The 18863-nt window shown below is 38.5% G+C and overlaps 1 protein-coding gene across 1 annotated transcript in view; it reads left to right on the forward strand.

Annotated features, from left to right (window-relative positions):
- The window catches only part of cntn4 (contactin 4), a 159983-nt gene that overhangs the window by 22297 nt on the left and 118823 nt on the right, over nt 1-18863 (forward strand). The gene's annotated exons all lie outside the window — the stretch shown is intronic.

Genomic DNA, 18863 nt, shown 5'->3' on the forward strand with positions numbered 1-18863 from the left:
AGTTGCTTTAAACAATCTTTCAGGGATGCATATACTTAAACCTCCGTAACACTAATGTGTTTTCAGCTGAGATGGAAATGAACATCTTGGAGCATTGTTAGATCTTTAGGCTTGAGAACAGGATTATTGTACTAACCCCTTCCGCTTATTTGTTTGGGACACAACTCACTTAACAATGGATAATATGGCCTGGATAGGGATTAGAGAGGTGGCTGAAAATTGACTACTTGAAACAGGAATGATGCACAATATGCAGACCTAAAAAGTCTGGCTTTAGTATTGTATGCTACAGAGTTCAATAATGGGTTTGCAAAGAGAGTGAGGCTTTGGGAAAGGAATTGTACAGAATCAGATGTTCATTGCAGCTTTAGTTACACTCCTCAGCCTTGGGAGTTATACACTGATTTGTTTTTCATGCACAAATATATAATAATAATAACATATTTGCCAGTTCAATCTAAAAATCCAATTACAATTTTGAATTAGTCACCTGCTTGTTTCCCAGCTGACTGCAACAACAGACACCAACGTGTAACACAGTGATTAAGGGGACATTAAGCTCAAATAATAGCATTTTTTTCCTTGAGAATTTTAAGTGGAATTTGTAAACCTGGGTGTTACGCTCATACTTTTGTCACGATAAAATCTTTCACGTCTTTTGTAGAGATTTGGGAAACATGGATAAGAAGGAAAGTGATAGGGTGAGGAGTGAGAGCCTTGCCAGCTTTCCAAAATACTTCAGTTCAAGAAAAATCATATCAAACACTTTTCTTTGTTTTCAATCGCAAATGAACACAGCAAGCAGTCCCCTTGGAAGTCCCTGTAGCTTTTCTACCAAACTGCAAGTCGGAGCATATTCACTTGCAGCCTCACTTTGCCAGCTGACTTACCTACGCTTTTATGCGCAGGTTTGTTCATAAGAGTGTGGGGCTGAATATCACTATCTTACTTTTACGCCGCATATTGAATCTTCTGCTGAAATAAGTGTATCTGTCGATATACATCTCCCATCTATTAGGCATTGTTTTGTGGAGCCCCAAAAAGAGTATTATTGCTGAGGTAACAACCAAATAAACAATAAACTGTATTTTCCTCTATATCTACGTCCTCTATAGAAATAAGACAAATGCGAGACAAAAACGTAGGATAAATGAGAGATTAGTTGAGAAATTCATATTTTACAGCAGCACAAGAGACAGTAAAAAAAACTATTTAAATGAAAAGATAATAAAATACATAAGACATTGGGGAAATTAAAGATATGACATCAGCTATACAAAGCCAGAGAGAGAGAGAGAGAGAGAGAGAGAGAGTTAAAGAGAAGTACTAGCACATGTGATAAGATGGTTTGTGTCTGCAAGTTCTTTTTTTTAATTAAAAAATTAAAACATTTATTGACTATCCAGTCAAGCTACAAACAGGCCCAAATGCGGCTCTCCACCTATAGCAACCCGTTCTCACTGGGGAGAGCAGCAGCTACACGGGGTTTAGCGAGTAGTATGTAAGGCCGAAATTCCGCGTAGGGAGGTTGGTCGGGGTGGTGGATGGGTCAAACACAGGACTTTCACCCAGGAGACCAGCGTTTGTGTCCCGCGTGTTTCCTAAAGTCGCTTTCTTCTTTAATCATCCCGTTATTCCCACGTGTCACAGAAACGTAAGCCTCCCACAACCTTTTCCTAAACTCAACCGTCCTGTTCCCGCGTGTCACGGACCTTTTCCTTAACATAACTGTGTCAAAAGGGACGCCAATAGTCCTGACCAAGCGCGTTTAGATAAAACACATTATATGACGCTAAAGGAGACTTTTAGTGCCAATAACAACGACAAAGGCACCTGACCAAGCATCCGTATTCTACGACATGGGAGTGAGGAACTGTTGCCTATAGACTACTACATGTGTGGCAAACATTTCAAAAGGGGCGTACTACCAGGTTAAATCAAGCTACAGGCATTTCCAAGGGATTATTTCCTTTGCTTACTTGTAGTCGGACTCAACGAAGTATTAGAGAGATGATTTCTGGTAATTTAGTTTTTTTTCCCTTTTTTATGGAAAGTTGTAGCAAGCAAGTGTTTCTATTACAGGTATGAGTTAAATAATGAAGGCTCAGCCCAAACACAATGAAGAAAAGGGGAAATGGGAAAAGTTTTGTATCGTATGTAAATGAAATAAATACAAAATATACATATAATCAAATAACACTGAATCTAATCCGTAGCCACTGGTAATCCATAACAGTGTAATAGCCGTATGCACAGGGTGCCATTTGTGAAAAAAGCAGAGGGGGGAATGTTTTTTGATCATGCACAACAAAACAAAAAAAATGCAAGAATTAAATCCCTCTTGCAGTACCATGGATATAGTGCCAGGCATGCCAAATACTTAAATATGCACTTCAATATTCAATGGAAAATAGTCGTTTTGGTGCCTAAACTTAACTATCATCGCCGCCTGACGCTAACTATTTCTGGCTAAACTCCACTACCACGGCCCCTGAAAGGACCATCATCTGGCGCTGCCTGTAGCCGGCTCACAGTCACCTATTGGTGGCTAAACTGGAGCTCTGTAGCGGCAGGGATATATAGACCAGAAAGGGGGAAATCCCACGCATCCCCCCCCCCGGCAAATCGCACCCTGCGTATGCACAGTGTAGCCTAGCTCGCTAGCACTGGTGGGAGCACAGCGACCTCCTTGGGGCGAAATGACCATCACCTTTTATATCATACTGCTGTCGTTCCTCAAGTCTGTCCCTTTTGATATAATGCTCTGTATTTTTATTTTTTAAACTGAAGTAGGATAAAAGAAACTAATGTTTGTCTTTGTGTATATTCATACATATTTAATAGCAGTTCACAGCGAGTTATTAATTAACAAAACCATGATGTTTTATTCACTAGCCTCTGACATTTTCCACTACACCTCTGTGTCCCATCCAGCTCTGAACACAGACCTGCCATTCAGCATAATGAACGTCATAGATGTAACCAATACTTAAAATTACATATATAGGTTATGAAATCAATTCCCTGCAACATACATAATAGATTAGACATTAATAAACAACACAAACTAAACCTACATGCACACAGATGCACCCTCACTACACAGTTCTAAGCACTGCACTGCATTTCTAGGAGGAGCTTGCTGTTGTATTTATGACAAACACTAATTAGGTTGATGTTTTCTAGACATTGTAAGAATGTAAAATTTAAAGAATCAATCATACAACAGACCGTACTACCACAGCGTGTGTTACTTAACAAGTAACTAACAAATTGAGCAATTAAACACATCATATCTGCATTAGTTATAACAAATGGTTGTACGTGTCAGCCTCTTTAATATTTCATATGTAAAGAGCTTACTGCTGATATGAATACGTATGCTAATATGACAAAGTTTCCGCTGTGCTATGCATTATTAAGTATTTATTATAATTGTAATGTATTTATTTGAATATTCATTAAATAGGGTCATATCGGATCATATGGGGATCATGTGGGGATCATATATCTTTTTATTGTCTCTGAGCTTTATTCACCTGAGGATTGTGTGCTGAGCATGCTTGCTTCTTTCAGCGTTACATGATTTATACTCGTACTCACAATCTCTCCTGGGAACTGCCCAGTATGATCAAATTTGTGCGTGCTGCTCTGCTACTTAACTCAAGAGTAGTTGCTGAGGTGTGTGTGTGTGTGTGTGTGTGTGTGTGTGTGTGTGTGTGTGTGGGTGTGTGTGTGTGTGTGTGTGTGTGTGTGCGTGCGTGCGTGTGCGAGCACAGCAGATTGAATCAGTTCATAAGCATCTTCCGCTGAAATAAGAGTATCTGCCGATATACATCTCCCATCTATCAGGCATTGTTTTGTGGAGCACCAAGAAGAGTATTATTGCTGAGGTAACAACCAAATAAACAATAAACTGTACTTTCATCTATATCTACGTCCTCTATAGAAATAAGACAAAAACGATAAGGATAAGATGAGATAAATAAGAGTTTAGGTGAGAAATTCATATTTACAGCAGCACAAGAGACAGTAAAAAAACTAAATGAAAAAATAATAAAATACATAAGACATTGGGGAAATTAAAGATATGACATCAGCTGTACAAAGCCACATAAAATACCTTAGACCAGTGGTTCCCAACCAGGGGTACTTGTACCCCAGGGTACTAACCCACTCTGCAGTTGCCAAAGGGGTACATGGAAAGATTGTAGAGTAGCTTACTTAAATTGAAAAAAAATTAAATTAGGATTTGATTAAAATAATATACCCACATATTAACATCAAGTCAACTGTAACAGCTCAACACTACATGTTGCAGTTATGGGAGAGTGTGTGAAAACTAGTTAGCAAGCGAGCACAGAAGTTTAAAAACACAGCTAAAAGTAATGAATAAATGGTAGAGATAAAAAAAAGCTAAAAGTAATGACTAAACATGTTTAATGATTAGCTAAAAATAATGGAGAAACATTTAAAATACTTAAAATAGAAAAAAGTCGAAAAAAGAATTGGATGTACTGTATGGTTAAAATAGTTAGCTTAAGTATTGGATAAATTAAATTGTTCCCTAAAAGTAACGTTAATGGAAAAATGGTTGAAACATTAAATTTTTACTCCAAGTAGTAGTAGCCTAGTAGGGTTGTAGTAGTACGATGGCTGACCAAATCAACCTTAATATTGACAGTTCATTTGTATGAACAATATCCATATTTATATGATAAATAGTTTTGGAACACACATTAGGAATCGATTACGGGGTACATGAGTTCATCTGACAGGACTGTAGGGGTACTTCAGACCAAAAAGGTTGGGAACCACTGCCTTAGACCAGGGATTTATACGTGATATGTGCACCCCAGGGGACTTCTGCAGTTAAGGGTGGGGTACATGGAAAGATTGTACCCAACAAAAAGAAATTGTAATTTGATAAAAGAATATATCCACATATTAACATTAAGTCAGCTGTAACACCTGAACACTACGTGTTGCCATTATGTAAGAGAACACTTATTGTTCAATTGGTTGAGCACCAGAAGTAAAATAAGGGATAGGCAGAAATCTCAAAGATGGATATTTCAAAACCTTCAGACAACACACACGGCTGTACTCATTATATTGTTCAGTCATATACAGTAAGAGGTGTCCTTGCAGTTAAACAGAACTCCCCATTACAATGTTTGATCTGTGAGTGTCCCACAGCCTGCCACCGTCTCTGGTGGCCCTAAACAAGATATTCACCATATTATTGCAACCATTAGAATCATAATAATCCTATTATGTATTGCCCTTCTTGGTGGCATGCACTATTTATGCCACAGGCTGGCTCTGTAGAACCAATATGGCATCATGACTTTGCGTAAACATGCACAACAACGTTCTTAAGCCAAGTGGCGTGTTATCTGTACGCATTTTGAGCTATCCACGTGTATGTCTACGCTGTATACAGCATACTTAGTGTGTTATCACGAGAACAACGTGTTATCGTGAGAACAACGTGTTATTGCGAGAAGAGAGCTACGGTTGGGTTTAGGAAAAGAAGAACAGGGTTGGCTTTAGGAAAAGAAGAATGGAGTTGGCTTTACAAATAGAAGAAAGCCACGGTTGACTTTAGGTAACGCCACACGCGGGACACAAACCCAGGTCTCCTGGGTGAAAGTCCTGTGTTTCCCACCACCCCACCCAACCTCCTTACACGGCGATTCACACTTTCATACTACTCCCTACGGCGTCAATTCACATACAATCGCAAGGTAATGTAAGTTAATAGAGGCCAAACAGCGTTGATAAACACGCTAAAAAGCGAGTATGCGTCTTGATAACACGCCAATAATGGCATACGAATTGGCGTGTCATACGCCATTTCATGAGATCAGTCTGGCAGAACAATACACAACAATCTGCTTACAGGAAACAGTAAAATATTTCTGTAAATATATAAATAGAACAGATCTCCTGAAATGATTGTTGCTGATGATATTTTTGTAAACGTAGGAGTCTAATCAGAAGTGAAGGTTTAATTAACAAGAGTGGCCGGAATAAAAAGTTAAAGAAAAAAACAACTAATCAGAGGCATTCTACTCTAGCTAATTACTGTGCAGAACCAAAGTAGGTCAGGTAAGAGTGAAATAATAATAATAAAACTTATAATGGATAGATGTTTAACATGAGAAAAAGGTAAATATGAGTTTGGTTTCCCCTTATTAAACATTATTACAGTGTGGGGAGACGGTGTGGTAGTGATTTTAGATTGTAACTGGAAAAAGAAAGTGCCATCATCCAGGAATAAAATTGTTTAATGGTTTAAAATTGTGGTCTAATAATGTAAATTATGAGCATGACAAAATAAGTGTAATATATTTGTTTGAAATGACATCATTATCCTGTGAAGTTTGAGTTTTTTCTCTCTCTGCTTTTACAAAACCAGTGGGTGTGAAATGGACCCTTCCTGTTAAAACATATTCCATATATCAGTGTCCTGACTATAGAAAATGAATATCCCCTGCCCAGTGAACTACTTATGTGCTGTGACAGAACTATCTATTCTAATAGTTACAAGAAAGCATGAAATATACGTGCAGATATTCTCCATTCTTGTCACTTTGAACCCATTTATGAAGTCTTTAACGTCCTCGAAGGCTAGCCTTAACGTTCTGCGGGCCTCCACTAGCATCAAGAAAATACATTTTCTTCAAGATTCATGTGTGGCAGCTGTATCTGTTCCACTTGCAGAGCCTTGTTTTTTATCTTTATTATCTCGAACAATCACAGAGGACAGTATTTCTGATGAACTCCACGTTAAGGCTCAAAAAAACATCTGCACTATTTGATCCGTCTCCTCATACGATGATCTTCTGCTTTGCTTTTGCGGGGAGGCTGTTAGAACATGTGAGGAAGTTGATCAAAACCTTATTTTGCATATATTGGACTCACTTAGGTGCTCCTCTACCTATTTGTATTTATTTATGCTGAGCCATGCTCTATAAATTAATATACTGTCACCTGCAATTGGACTAGATATTTTCTGTTTTCTTCTTTAAACTGTCACTTGTCAGCACCGAAACTGCTTTTTGACAGACCAAAGCAGCTCTACTGTGAATACTAGCTGGAGAGTGGGAGCACAGCGATGACTAGGATGCTGATATCCTCTCATTTGTAACCCTTCTCTGTCAGTTAAGGCACACTTTGGATTACTGCATACATATATTTTTAGATGATTTCCTGACAAAGACCACACAGTAAAATAGATCACAGTAACGCGCACACATACACTGATTGACCTGATTTAACATTGTAAACTGAGAGGGAAATGGTAGAAGTGACTGTGCTATTAAAAACAACCAGAGCTGGAGGTCTACAAAGTGTGGGGCCCTTAAACAGGATTTTAGGTGGTCCAGAGCAAAAGGACAACAGGTTCAATTTTAACCTTCTTTTAGTTAATTAAGCCCAGTTAGGGAACATTGTTTAAGAGTGATAATCTAATTATAGTTTCATAGTAATTACAGTCAACTTCCAATAGGCAGGGTAGACAGATCTAAATCAACTTACTTATTAAAAGTTTATCAATCGGAGAGTATGGCTACGGCTCTACTGCTGTTATTAAACACTAGGGCAGTGCCCGTTCAAAACGTGCCTGTTCTGGGCCGATTGCTTGGCCTCCGGTATTGCTGCTTGCAGCTATCTGGAAAACAGCTCAAACAAACGACTTTGCACTTAACACTGCGCTTCCTTGGGTCCTGAGCAATGTACCTGTCACGACATAGTTGCGTCCCCTAGCAATGCTAGATTATAGGCCTCATTTGGGTGCAAAAGCTCACACAAATATTTTATGGCCTCATTGAAGTCAAAGCCAGCTATTTCTGAGAACAAAAGCGTTCATTTTGAAACTTACATCGCTGATGTTTGAGATGTTTGAGTTTGCTATGTAACACCTCTGGTCTCTCTGTCTTCATCTGTTCTTGAATGTACTGTAGCGAGCGACGGAGAGCAAGCTGTAGCCTACCCAGCATACCGTTCACAAGTGTAACAGTTAATAGGGGTCCCCTCTCAATACACTCCACAGTTTGTACATAACGCACTACTAATAAATAAAAGAAAATACGAGATAATCAGCATCAGTGTTTTCATCATTCTGATCATCATCATCATCATGATCAATATTGTTGTCATTATCATTGTTGTCACTGCATGTAAACATGGCTGTCATTTACACAATCATCATAAACGTGAGTAAGGCTAGTTGTCATAGCACCAAACAACCAGCTGGGTTTGGTGAACTTTTGTAAGCACAAAGAGTAGTTTGATATTAAAATCAGTGTAGTAGATTTACTACACTGGTTTATACTGTTTATTTGCATTAAGGTTGTCATTGCTAGTGTCTCTTGTTTATCCAAATCCTAACTCTTATTTCAAGTAACTTCTAAGTAAAGGCTGACCGATACGTGAATTTTGGTGCCAATAATGATATTGATATTTGGGAGTTTATAAAATGGGAATGGATATAAAGGTCGATATGGTCGAATTTATTTTTAATACACAAAAGCAGTTTGCACAGTTGGACTTTGAATTGCCTTGCTGTTGAATTGTGCTATACAAACAGCCATGCCATGCCTTTATTGTACTGAATTGTATACTTGTGTATTATACTGGATAGTCTTGCATAACATTTTGCATTGTAAGTGTATACCTGGAAAAAAATGCATGGGACAGCGTACTATGTAGGATTGTACAATTGTATTCAGTAACCTTATGCTATGTAGCCTAGTGTATTATCCTGGTGGTTTTATAGAACTGTATTTGGTGCTTCTACATTATACTCAGGTTCTACACAGCCCCTTAAGGATAACTATTTTTTATGTTGAAAAATACAATTAATAAATCCAAACAATTCTGATATCCCAAATAAAAAAAAAAAATTGTCATGATAAAAGAGTTGAGGCCAGCTATTGCAGTTTAGAAATGTCAGCACATGAGTAGGCTTCTTGTCCCTTTTGTGTAATAATTATAATAAAGACAATTGTTGTGTTTTTGAATGTCAGCATATACAGCCCTTTGCCATGACTTCAGCAGTCTGTCCTATTTTCCTATTTGTGATGACAGTAAGCTTGCAGACAGTGGTCAAGTGCATACTGTGTCCTGCTTAGGGCAGGTTATGACTCACTTAGTGCATCCAGTCTTGGGGTGACACATGGCTAAATGGCTGCACAGTTCCCCCAGCTATGTGTCTCTCTCAGTATTAATGCTCCCCCAGACTTGAGCTGCTAAGCAGCTCACTGCACATTTTAGATGAATACTTGCATTGGCTGCACTTCTGACATAGTCTCAGAAAATGTTGTGAAATGCTGGAACATGGTTGACAATTTGGGGACATGAATAATGTGGAGAATCAGGTGATAACTGGAAATACAATTTTGACGTTCTTCATTTGCAAAATGTGGCTAATGGTTACATTTTGTTTAGTAACTTGGATCAAGGTTAGCCTTGGCTTTAAAAGGGAGCTAGTTGGACAAATATAAATATTAGCTATATTAGCTTATTGCAGATAAATCATATCGGTGTAGGCCTATATGTTGGCTGATAATGTATAAAAAGTGCAAAATGTCCTGTGGTCTCATGCATTCATACATGTGCCCTCCTCAAATGCACTCCTCAGCCTTGGTTGATGTGATTTTGCATGTAACCTGATTTTAATAACATGGCTATATTTAGATAGCAGGCCTCCTAGCAAAAACACAAACTGCTGAAATATAGTGAAACATAGGATAGTATTCACATACATTAATCTTTTCAGTAGAGTTATGCTACTGTCTAATCAGTCTTGCTTGTCATAAAATACAGTTATATAACAGTATGTCATAATGACAGACAATCATTGTATCTACATAATCCATTCTAATGTTATTTTAAAAAGGTGAAAGACTTTCAGGTCAAAAATACACCTATGCATTATCACAACTCTTTAAATTATGCAGTACGTTGCTCCAGCACATTTCTATTGGTGCGAAATGGATCAAATTTATATGTAGGATTATTGGGACAGACAGATAGATGACTTGTAGGCCTAATTATGTCATTTCATTAAAAGAGACCCCAGTGGAGGTGTTATGGCAATTTTTGCTCAAGCATGCAGTAAGAATACTGCTCCATTTGGCCTGAGAGTAAATTATGAAGCGGCTGCACATTCGATAAGATAAACTCCACAGCTGAATTGTTGCACAGCACCATGATGATTCCCAATTCTGTTGTGCTCCTATAAAGACGATAGCTATCTGATGTGGTATCAAACGTGAAAGTTCAGGTTTAGCAACAGACAGCAGCTTCCTGTTTGTGTTGGTGACGGGTTATGAGCAGGAGGGGGACTCATTACCTGTACTTTAAAACATGCTTTAAAAGTAATGAAGTCAGATGGCAATCTAGTCAGTACATTAAGTTATTGATGGCAACAGATGACACTCTTTAGCATATCAAATAGTCCCTCCTCCGCCAGTTTGCTGACTTATTATGTGTGTTTGTTTTGGAGATGAATGTAATCTAAGTTGAATTTCTTCTTCTCCAATTAATGGCAAGCCCAGACTGAAGTAGAGAAAGAAATGAGTTGGCCTTTTTTTATGGTAGACATTCTGACATGTCCTAGCAGGAGAGCAAAGGTTTAATTAGTAACCACAATAATGAATGTTTTGTGCATGCTGGATCACTGGCATGTCTTACTGTGACACTGAAACCGAGCCATTGCTAATGTTGTTAGTTGCATATTGTGAAAAGAGGTACTATTTCAGTTGCCGAAGCTTGAATTTGCTTGCAATTAAAATCCACTACAAAACATATTTTGTGGGAAGCGCTATTTGACATTGAATGCAATGCCTGAAATTAAATAGGATTATTTTTGTTAATTGGAATTTGTCTTTTTGTGACACACACGTGCAGGACTACGAGACTTGACAGGAGGACTGATGCCTCTTCCAAGTCGGCCAATAGTGAATCAACTTCACTTAGTCAATTAGCCATGTGGCACTGTGCCTTGTTTCCTCAGTCAGTGATCCAGCATTATAATCCTCTCTTGATAAAAGAGTTAGGAACTGTGTTCTTGCTGCTAGCGCTGGCCCAAACTGAGGGATAAATACATCAGTTTGTTGTGCTGTTACAAATATTGTTGGTTAAAGAAAGTGTAGCTATTACAGCAGCAATTTAGAATGGGCTATACACTCAGCGAACAAGTTATTGTACACCTGTACAATCCAATATGTAGCTCTGCAAAAAACTACCTATGATGCAAAGCCTATGATGTTCATTTTTTGTTTTGTTTCATAAAAACAAATAAAAAAGTGTTTTGTTTAATGTACATACATGAGTTGGTCAAACACCTTTGAATTTAGGTCTAATTCAGTCAAAAATAGATTGTCCAGGTTTACCCACAGTAATAAAGTGCCCACTGAATGTAGGTCTCAATACATTATCACTACACAAACCCTTTTCTACATGTACATCGAACACAGATTAAACCCATTTTGGAAGTAGATTTCTAAACTAACCCTGTGTTGAAGCTACTTGCTAGTAGCTATTAGCCACCACCTAGACAATAGTTAGCAGCTAATAGACCACATGGTCATGTAATTTGAGGCTCATTTTACATACCCAATGGCATAAAGCCTATTGAAATCAAGTTTTGTACAGTATCTCTTTCACCAGTTGGGGAAACATGGCTCCAATGACAGTATGGCACATATTATTGCTAACTGTCTAAGTTAAGCTGACTCACCGTTAGCTCACTGTTGGCAGGCTTAGAGAAAGTGTCAGCCATGCAGTCATCTCAGGAAGGACAATGGGAGATAAAGGACATTCACTACAAATCCCATATACTTTGGAGTGCTGCCAGACATTTTACAAGGAATACTATTTGCTGATACCGCTAATGTTTTTAGATTACTGAGTATCTTTATATATTTTGTGGTACAACTAGTTCCCTTTCATTTCTGCAGGCTTTCATAAAAAAGGGAAACTTTAAACCTGCTTAAAGTAGGCGATCCATCACAGTAAATATGATGCCAGCTTTTATTTATATGAAATTGTTGTTGTGTGGTATTGCTATGAAGACTTTCCAAATCATTTAGCATTTCACGATTGCATCATCATACAATCATAATGTAACCGTAAAATGTGATGGATTACACATCTCAGGCAAGTTAAGATTCGGCAAAAGTTTAAATATCTAGTGAGATAAATGAAAACCAATGACTGTGTGGAAGGTGGAAAGAACATTATAAAAATGTAAAATACTACAGCATTCTTCAAGCAAGCAAAATTTGAAATAAAGGATAATTCAATAATGAGATTCAAATGTATCCCTCATAATCCAATAGTTCAACATAAGCATAAGAATAACTGCAATTCAAATAAAGCCTACTGACACGAACCTCTCTTCTCGTGCTAAACCTGAATTTACACAAACATACACCACTCCAGCTTCTGTCTGATTAATATATTCTCCTCAATCAATTATTTGGTTTAATGTTGTTGAATAACTAAAGGATGCGTAGCATCTGTTATAGCAGCACCAGCACTCCTGGATGTTGCAATAACTGCTATCCAGAGTGATGCACTCCTAATGTGTCTCCATAATCATGCCCATTGCCCATGAAGGGCATTTCTTAGGTTGATGTGCATGTCAGATGGCTTTATATGTCAAGGTCTCTTCTAGTACTGCTGCCCTAATCTCTTCAGGCCATTTTACAGTGACAGGATGAACATTGACCTCTGTCATTCCACTGGGTGAGCAGCCTGTGGTGAGCCTGACGGTGCCAGGCTAGCTGAGCCAAGCTGCTAGGCAGACTCCGTGGCCCCTTGCCCTTGGGTCTGGGTCCGTGCACACCTCCAAACTGGCCCAGCTGTCCCCACTTCATTATGTGCTGATTAGGGTGTGATCATCTCATCCGCAGCACTGCTTAAGGAGGCAACAGCATCTAAATGCAAATTGGACACATATTTTGCTAATTTATACCTAGTAACATGACCTCAGAACCCTGCTATTTAAACTGTTGGACTCACCAAGGTTTTCATCATTTTAAACGCTGCTATCTTGCCTATAAAAGCTTCCATTAGGGTTGAGATCTGCTTGATGACAGTATTAGTGAGAGCTCAGCTGTAACCCATGAAATTAAAGAACATGTCTGCGTAACCTGATGCAGGCCTCTAGGTGCACTCACCTGCTCCTCCTCAGGAGGAGCAATTATATCAAGATGAAGGAGAGGGGCATCCCCATATGGCCTCCGAGCCAAGCCCTTGCTAATTGGCAGTGTTAGAGATTCAGAGCAGGTTCAAGAGAAAGCACTCTCTTTTCCTTTTTCTACTGCCCCAACATCTTTGTTTTGCTTTGTCAACTCTTGCCTTTTGATATGCATATCAAGACATGTTTTATTCATGGATGTTTGGAGTAGAATCAGTCGAGATCACCTTGCTGTTGTCTGTAGGCACAAGAAGTGTTCGCCATGTGTATTTGTGGATGGGGTTGCCATTTCAAAGCAAATTTTGGGACGCCGCCTCACTCTCATGCAACCCAAGTAAATAAATGATTCATGGGACTGTCACGCACAGGCCGCAGAACAAACGAGACTGTGCATCATACACCATTCTTTCAGTTTTCCGACAGCTTGTAGGGTTTTTCAGCGACACAGCGATGCTAATTGAGTGGCTGGAAAAGAACACTGATGAGATGCTCCTGGCACAGGCACGGAAGGACAGGAGAGGAGAGGCTGAGCTACAGGGGTTTGCTATCCACATCCCATAGGGCATACATACATAACATGTTTCACCAGAGCAGAGGCTTCATGTTATCCATGATGTTAAAGATGTGAATTTTAATTAAAGTTTTCTTTCATTAAAATAATGTCAGTGTTTATTTAAATTTCAGGACGCTGTAGAGCCCATATCTGTGAAATTATTGTATGTGTGTTTGACTATTTCAGTACAGATTATGCAAGGCAATCCAAAGTTTGCCTGATTGTCAGACAGACCACAAGCTGCTATCAGATTGAACACATACGTTTCGTGCAGGCTTTGACCTATAATGGGACAATAAAGGCAGGGTAACTCATTAAGGGGCTCTGCCTGCTGCCATAAAACTAGAGTTATGATGCTATCTATAATGATCCCACTACAGAAAAGGAGACATGCTCTGTATTCTATGAGCAAAATCAATGTCTGACAGAGGGTAAAATCGGGCAGTGGAGGTGATCACAGCAAAGTCGTTTCAGCAAATGCCCCAAATTGACATGTGTATGATCAAGTGATGAAGATGTAGGAATTATGACTTGTTAAAATAATATATATGTATATGTATAGTGCTGCATTTTTTGCAGTTTGTTTTTTACAATTCTAATATACTAGTGCAGTGCCCGTTGAAAATGTGCCTGTTTGGAACGGGCCGATTGCTTGGCCTGTGGTGCTGCTGATTCTGAAACGTCCTTAAATTCGGGAATTGTCGTTTGTTTATTCAAAGTCAAAGACAGTCCAAAGTAGTGCTACTTTGCACATTTATGTAGGTGTAAGGTGTATTTCACATTTTAGCTGCCAAAGCTCTGCTGCTTTCTTCGACCCTCTCTGTGTCTGGTCCTGCGCTGAGCTCAGTCAGTGAGCAGGGTGAGAGCGGCAAAAGCCAATGTGTGCTTCTTTTACCGATATACTGTATATTTAACGATATCTTTTGCATTTCTAATCTAAACAATGTCAAACTCGCACTTACTCGTGCCCGTAGCAAGACACCTGTCAAGTTTGAAATCCATCGGCCTAACGGTTCGAGAGATATGCGAATAACAGACAGACAGACAGACAGACAGACAGACAGACAGACATTTAGATAGACGTTCCTGCAATTTATAGATAGATATTCAAATTTAGAAGATTCGTTGACAGCCACGGCTTGTTTTTAACCATGACAACAGGTTTCCCTAACTCTTAAGTGGTTATTATTTTAATTATGGCACAAATGTTCTTAACCTTAACCAAATACTTAATTTAACCCAAACCACAGTGTTTCATTTTTTTTGTCAAAACCTATTCAAACCTCTATTCAAAAATTCTAATCCTTAAGATTTGAGTCCTGGTTGATTTTGCAACACCATGGCTGGTAACAGCAAGTGCAGTTTAAGACTACAGTATAGCAAACACTTCTTGAGCAGCTACTTCTGTTTACAGTGCAGCCAAACAAACTCGCATCATGTTATCACTAATTAAATAGTAATATCAAATGCGATCTGCTATCATGCTGCACACAAATGGTTCTCCACACAACAGGACACAGTACAGTTAAAGGGGTACATCCTGCCGCCTGTCCCTCTTCATCTCACAGCTTGCTATGGCTGCGCCTTCTTGTTTCAGTACTACGGGCTACAACAGAATATAAATAACCACAGTTATGAAATCTGGTAACATCCTCTCTGTTATTTTCTGCTATGCAGTTTTTACTTACAATATACCTAAAACATCCTATTGGACATCAAGTTTGTTTTTTTTTTGCAACAGTGTTATTAACGTTGTTGGAAAGAAAAGACCAAATATGTTCTGCTGAAAGATCAGAAAATGTGGTATTGTGAAGGGGCAGTTACAAACAACATACTTTGTTAAATTCTGAGGACATGTGGATGTGAGGTCTCTTCTTTGTTGTGTCATGCCAGGCGTTGCTACCTGGATGCTATGCAGGTGTTACATCATACATGATAATCCTTGTATGCTCATTTGTCACTTCGCTGGGGGATTCACTCACCCTAGTGAGGACTGTGACTACATGTCTGTCTGAGTGGAAAAAAACATCAGCCCAATTATACTGTTCAAATGCATTGTAATTAGATAGAGGGCCATGGAATAAGAAAATATGATTTGTTTCTGTCTTAACAAACCTCTTCATGTACAGCACATTGGTGCAGTGTGTTTACCTATAAAGTTGATTGGCTCAGTGTTTGCAATGCAGACTTTAAAATGGCCACATTAGAGTGCCATGCTGTTCACTAACCTGCACAATAACTTTACAGCATGCCTAATAGTATTGGCAGAAGAGCACTGGGGGTGGAGAAAACAAACAAAAAGTCAGTTTGGAAGCATTCATTTTATAGAGTATTATGTTCCAAAGCCCAAATGGTATATAAAGGGATTATACAGGAAACCATGAGTCAGGGGTTTCCTCTGATTGTATTTGTCTTCCTGCAAAAATAATATACTGCATTCATCTTTTTGTGTGATGCCAAATACATATTTCTGGAGATAGAAAATGTGCTTATCTAATTGTACAACAAAAATCATTATGTGCTTTTTTTGTAGGTCAAAGCACTTTTCTATTCCTGCTAACCTAACCATAGCGAACAATAAAAAAACATCCGGCTACTTCACATTTCACACATGATGAACTCTAACATTGATGACCTGAAATGTCCTTTTCCCTTTCTCAGAATAGCTTACCCCGTCTCCGTGGGTGTTCTATTGTGGCTCAGATAGTGGCAAAACCTTTCCAAACAGGTCAGGCTGAAAGCATGGAGACAGTTCAAGACGGCCAAATCAGAACAGTTTTCAGGCCAGTAATCTTCTCCTTTATGGCCAGCTTAAGCGCGAGCGAGCATAGTCTGTCCAAAAATATCTCTCATCCAGCTCTTAGAAGATAGATGCTGATACCATCTGAATAGCTGTTTGATTGTTGCATTGTTGGATGACATTAAAACCTGCCAGCCCTCAGTAGATTAGTTTCAGAGACCCAGTACTGTATACTCAAGACTGCAGCAGTGCGTGTTGGAGTGGTGCTACATGAGCGAAGGGGTGGTCATTTTGCAGCGCAGTATTTGTGCCACTGAATCTTTTGCACAGGATCATGGCAACAATGATGCGTTTTAGTCCAGACAACATAATGGAATGCAGTGCATTGTTTTGTAACTCTGTTAAAAACATGTTGAACTAACACACGCTGACAGCTGCATAGGAAAATGACATCATGTTAAAGAAGAGGAGGAATTATGGGACATTGTCAGCACTGAGTTTGTCAGAGACACAACGTTCTGGGCAGCAAATTCCTAATGCGGAACATATCTTTATAGACATGGACCACAACAACCAATCAAAAAGGGGAACCAAAATTCTAGAGCGAAAACTGAAACACCTCATTAATAATTGATAAAACATCCTTTAAATTAGAAAAATATATGTACAACAATATGTACTATACAAGCTATTCTAGAATAGTAATAAGAAAAATGTATGTTTTTTTTCTTTCTACATTACAACAGATTAGATGGGTAATGGGAATGACAAATAACCAGTCCAAGTCTCATATCCAAACTGTAAATATTTTCATAACCTTGAAGAAAACAAATCATACATCATCTAACGATGCAAACAAGGACAATAGTCAGAAGTAAATATTTGTATGTTCTATTGAGGACAAATGTAAGAACAGTGAAAGGAATAATTATGGAAATGTCATGTAAAAAGCTTTAAAAAATTAGCCTGACAAGCCAGACCCACATCAAGATGTTGGGTCTGGGAACTCACCATTGGCAGGGCTCAATCCGAGGGGCGGGATAAACGGTTGTCTTTCAAATTCCCTCTGCACGCAATAGGATAGCTCTACAACCGGGCAGAGCAGAGAAGAAGGTAGCGGAGCTAGTTGATAGATTAAACTTTTGCCGTATCCGGTCGGCAAAACTCCGAACACATCTTCCTTTTTTTAAGAATGACTTCAATGTCGTTCTTTGTTCTTTTCTCAAAGAAAAGCTTAACTCCAAGTCTTCCAAAGTTGCGGCCAAAGCCGATTCGAAAGACCGCTGTTCGCCAGCAGCAGCAGCCATACTGTTGTGTCATTTCTTTCTGTTCACAATTAAATAGGCATTCCATTTCTGGTGCATTTTGCACAACTGAGTTGAACCAGGTTTGATCTAATCACCTAATTCAATTTTGCTAACTGATGTCATGTTTGTTAATCTGTCTATGTATTTCCTGGCCATTCATGTTCATAGCAATACAGTAATGACCCTACAGTATGTCACAAATGAACCAAATCACAGACAGAATAAAGAATATATTTAAATGTTCATCCTTGCAAGTCAAGCCTGAGCTGATCAGGATCATAAGAATGTGTTATATGAAATCTATTTTGTGGGGGATTTTCCCTTTGTACCCCCTGCTGGAAACATCTTGTCTATCTGTAGCCTAAGCTTTGCATGCACCCAGCTCATACATCATTTTTTTCTGCTGCAAAGTTCAAAGAGCAGCTGTTTTTTCCCTCTTTATTTCCCCCTTTCATGGATCATTAGTCTATTGAAAGAGTGTTGTTTTGCAGCATCTCTGGCAAGTAAATGCTTAACCCTTGTGTTGTCTTTCCATCGACTGTGCACTTGTCCTCCCGGGTCAAAATTTAAGTTTTATATCCCTTTCTTTGACACTTTTGATGGCTTTTTTAAACGTTTTTGATGCTTTTGTTACCCAACCACCAAACACCACTAACACCAAGTTATTACCACTAGGTTTACACTTATTTTGAAATTCATGGACAATAATCCTCATTTGTAGGAAATCCTACCTCATTTTTTTGTTAAAAAAGCAGAAATTATGAAATATTTAGACTAATATTAGAGGAACGTATGTTGATGGATAATCAGAGACTTCAAAGAGTCAAAGTTTAGTCAGAATACAGTTTTGAAACCATTTAAATTTTTTTGAAATGCTAAAACTTGAATAAAACCTCCAAAATTCAATAAAGGAAATAATCATGAATTGTACGTGTGAAGAGCACTGTGTGGAATCCATCTAATTTTGGGGTAATTTTTATAAAATAAAAATATATTTCTGATTTTGACATTTTGAAAAATGGTCAAATTGGAGGGTTAAATCCATCA

This window comes from Sander lucioperca, chromosome 6 (assembly GCF_008315115.2).
Source record: "Sander lucioperca isolate FBNREF2018 chromosome 6, SLUC_FBN_1.2, whole genome shotgun sequence".
NCBI classification, from domain to species: domain Eukaryota; kingdom Metazoa; phylum Chordata; class Actinopteri; order Perciformes; family Percidae; genus Sander; species Sander lucioperca.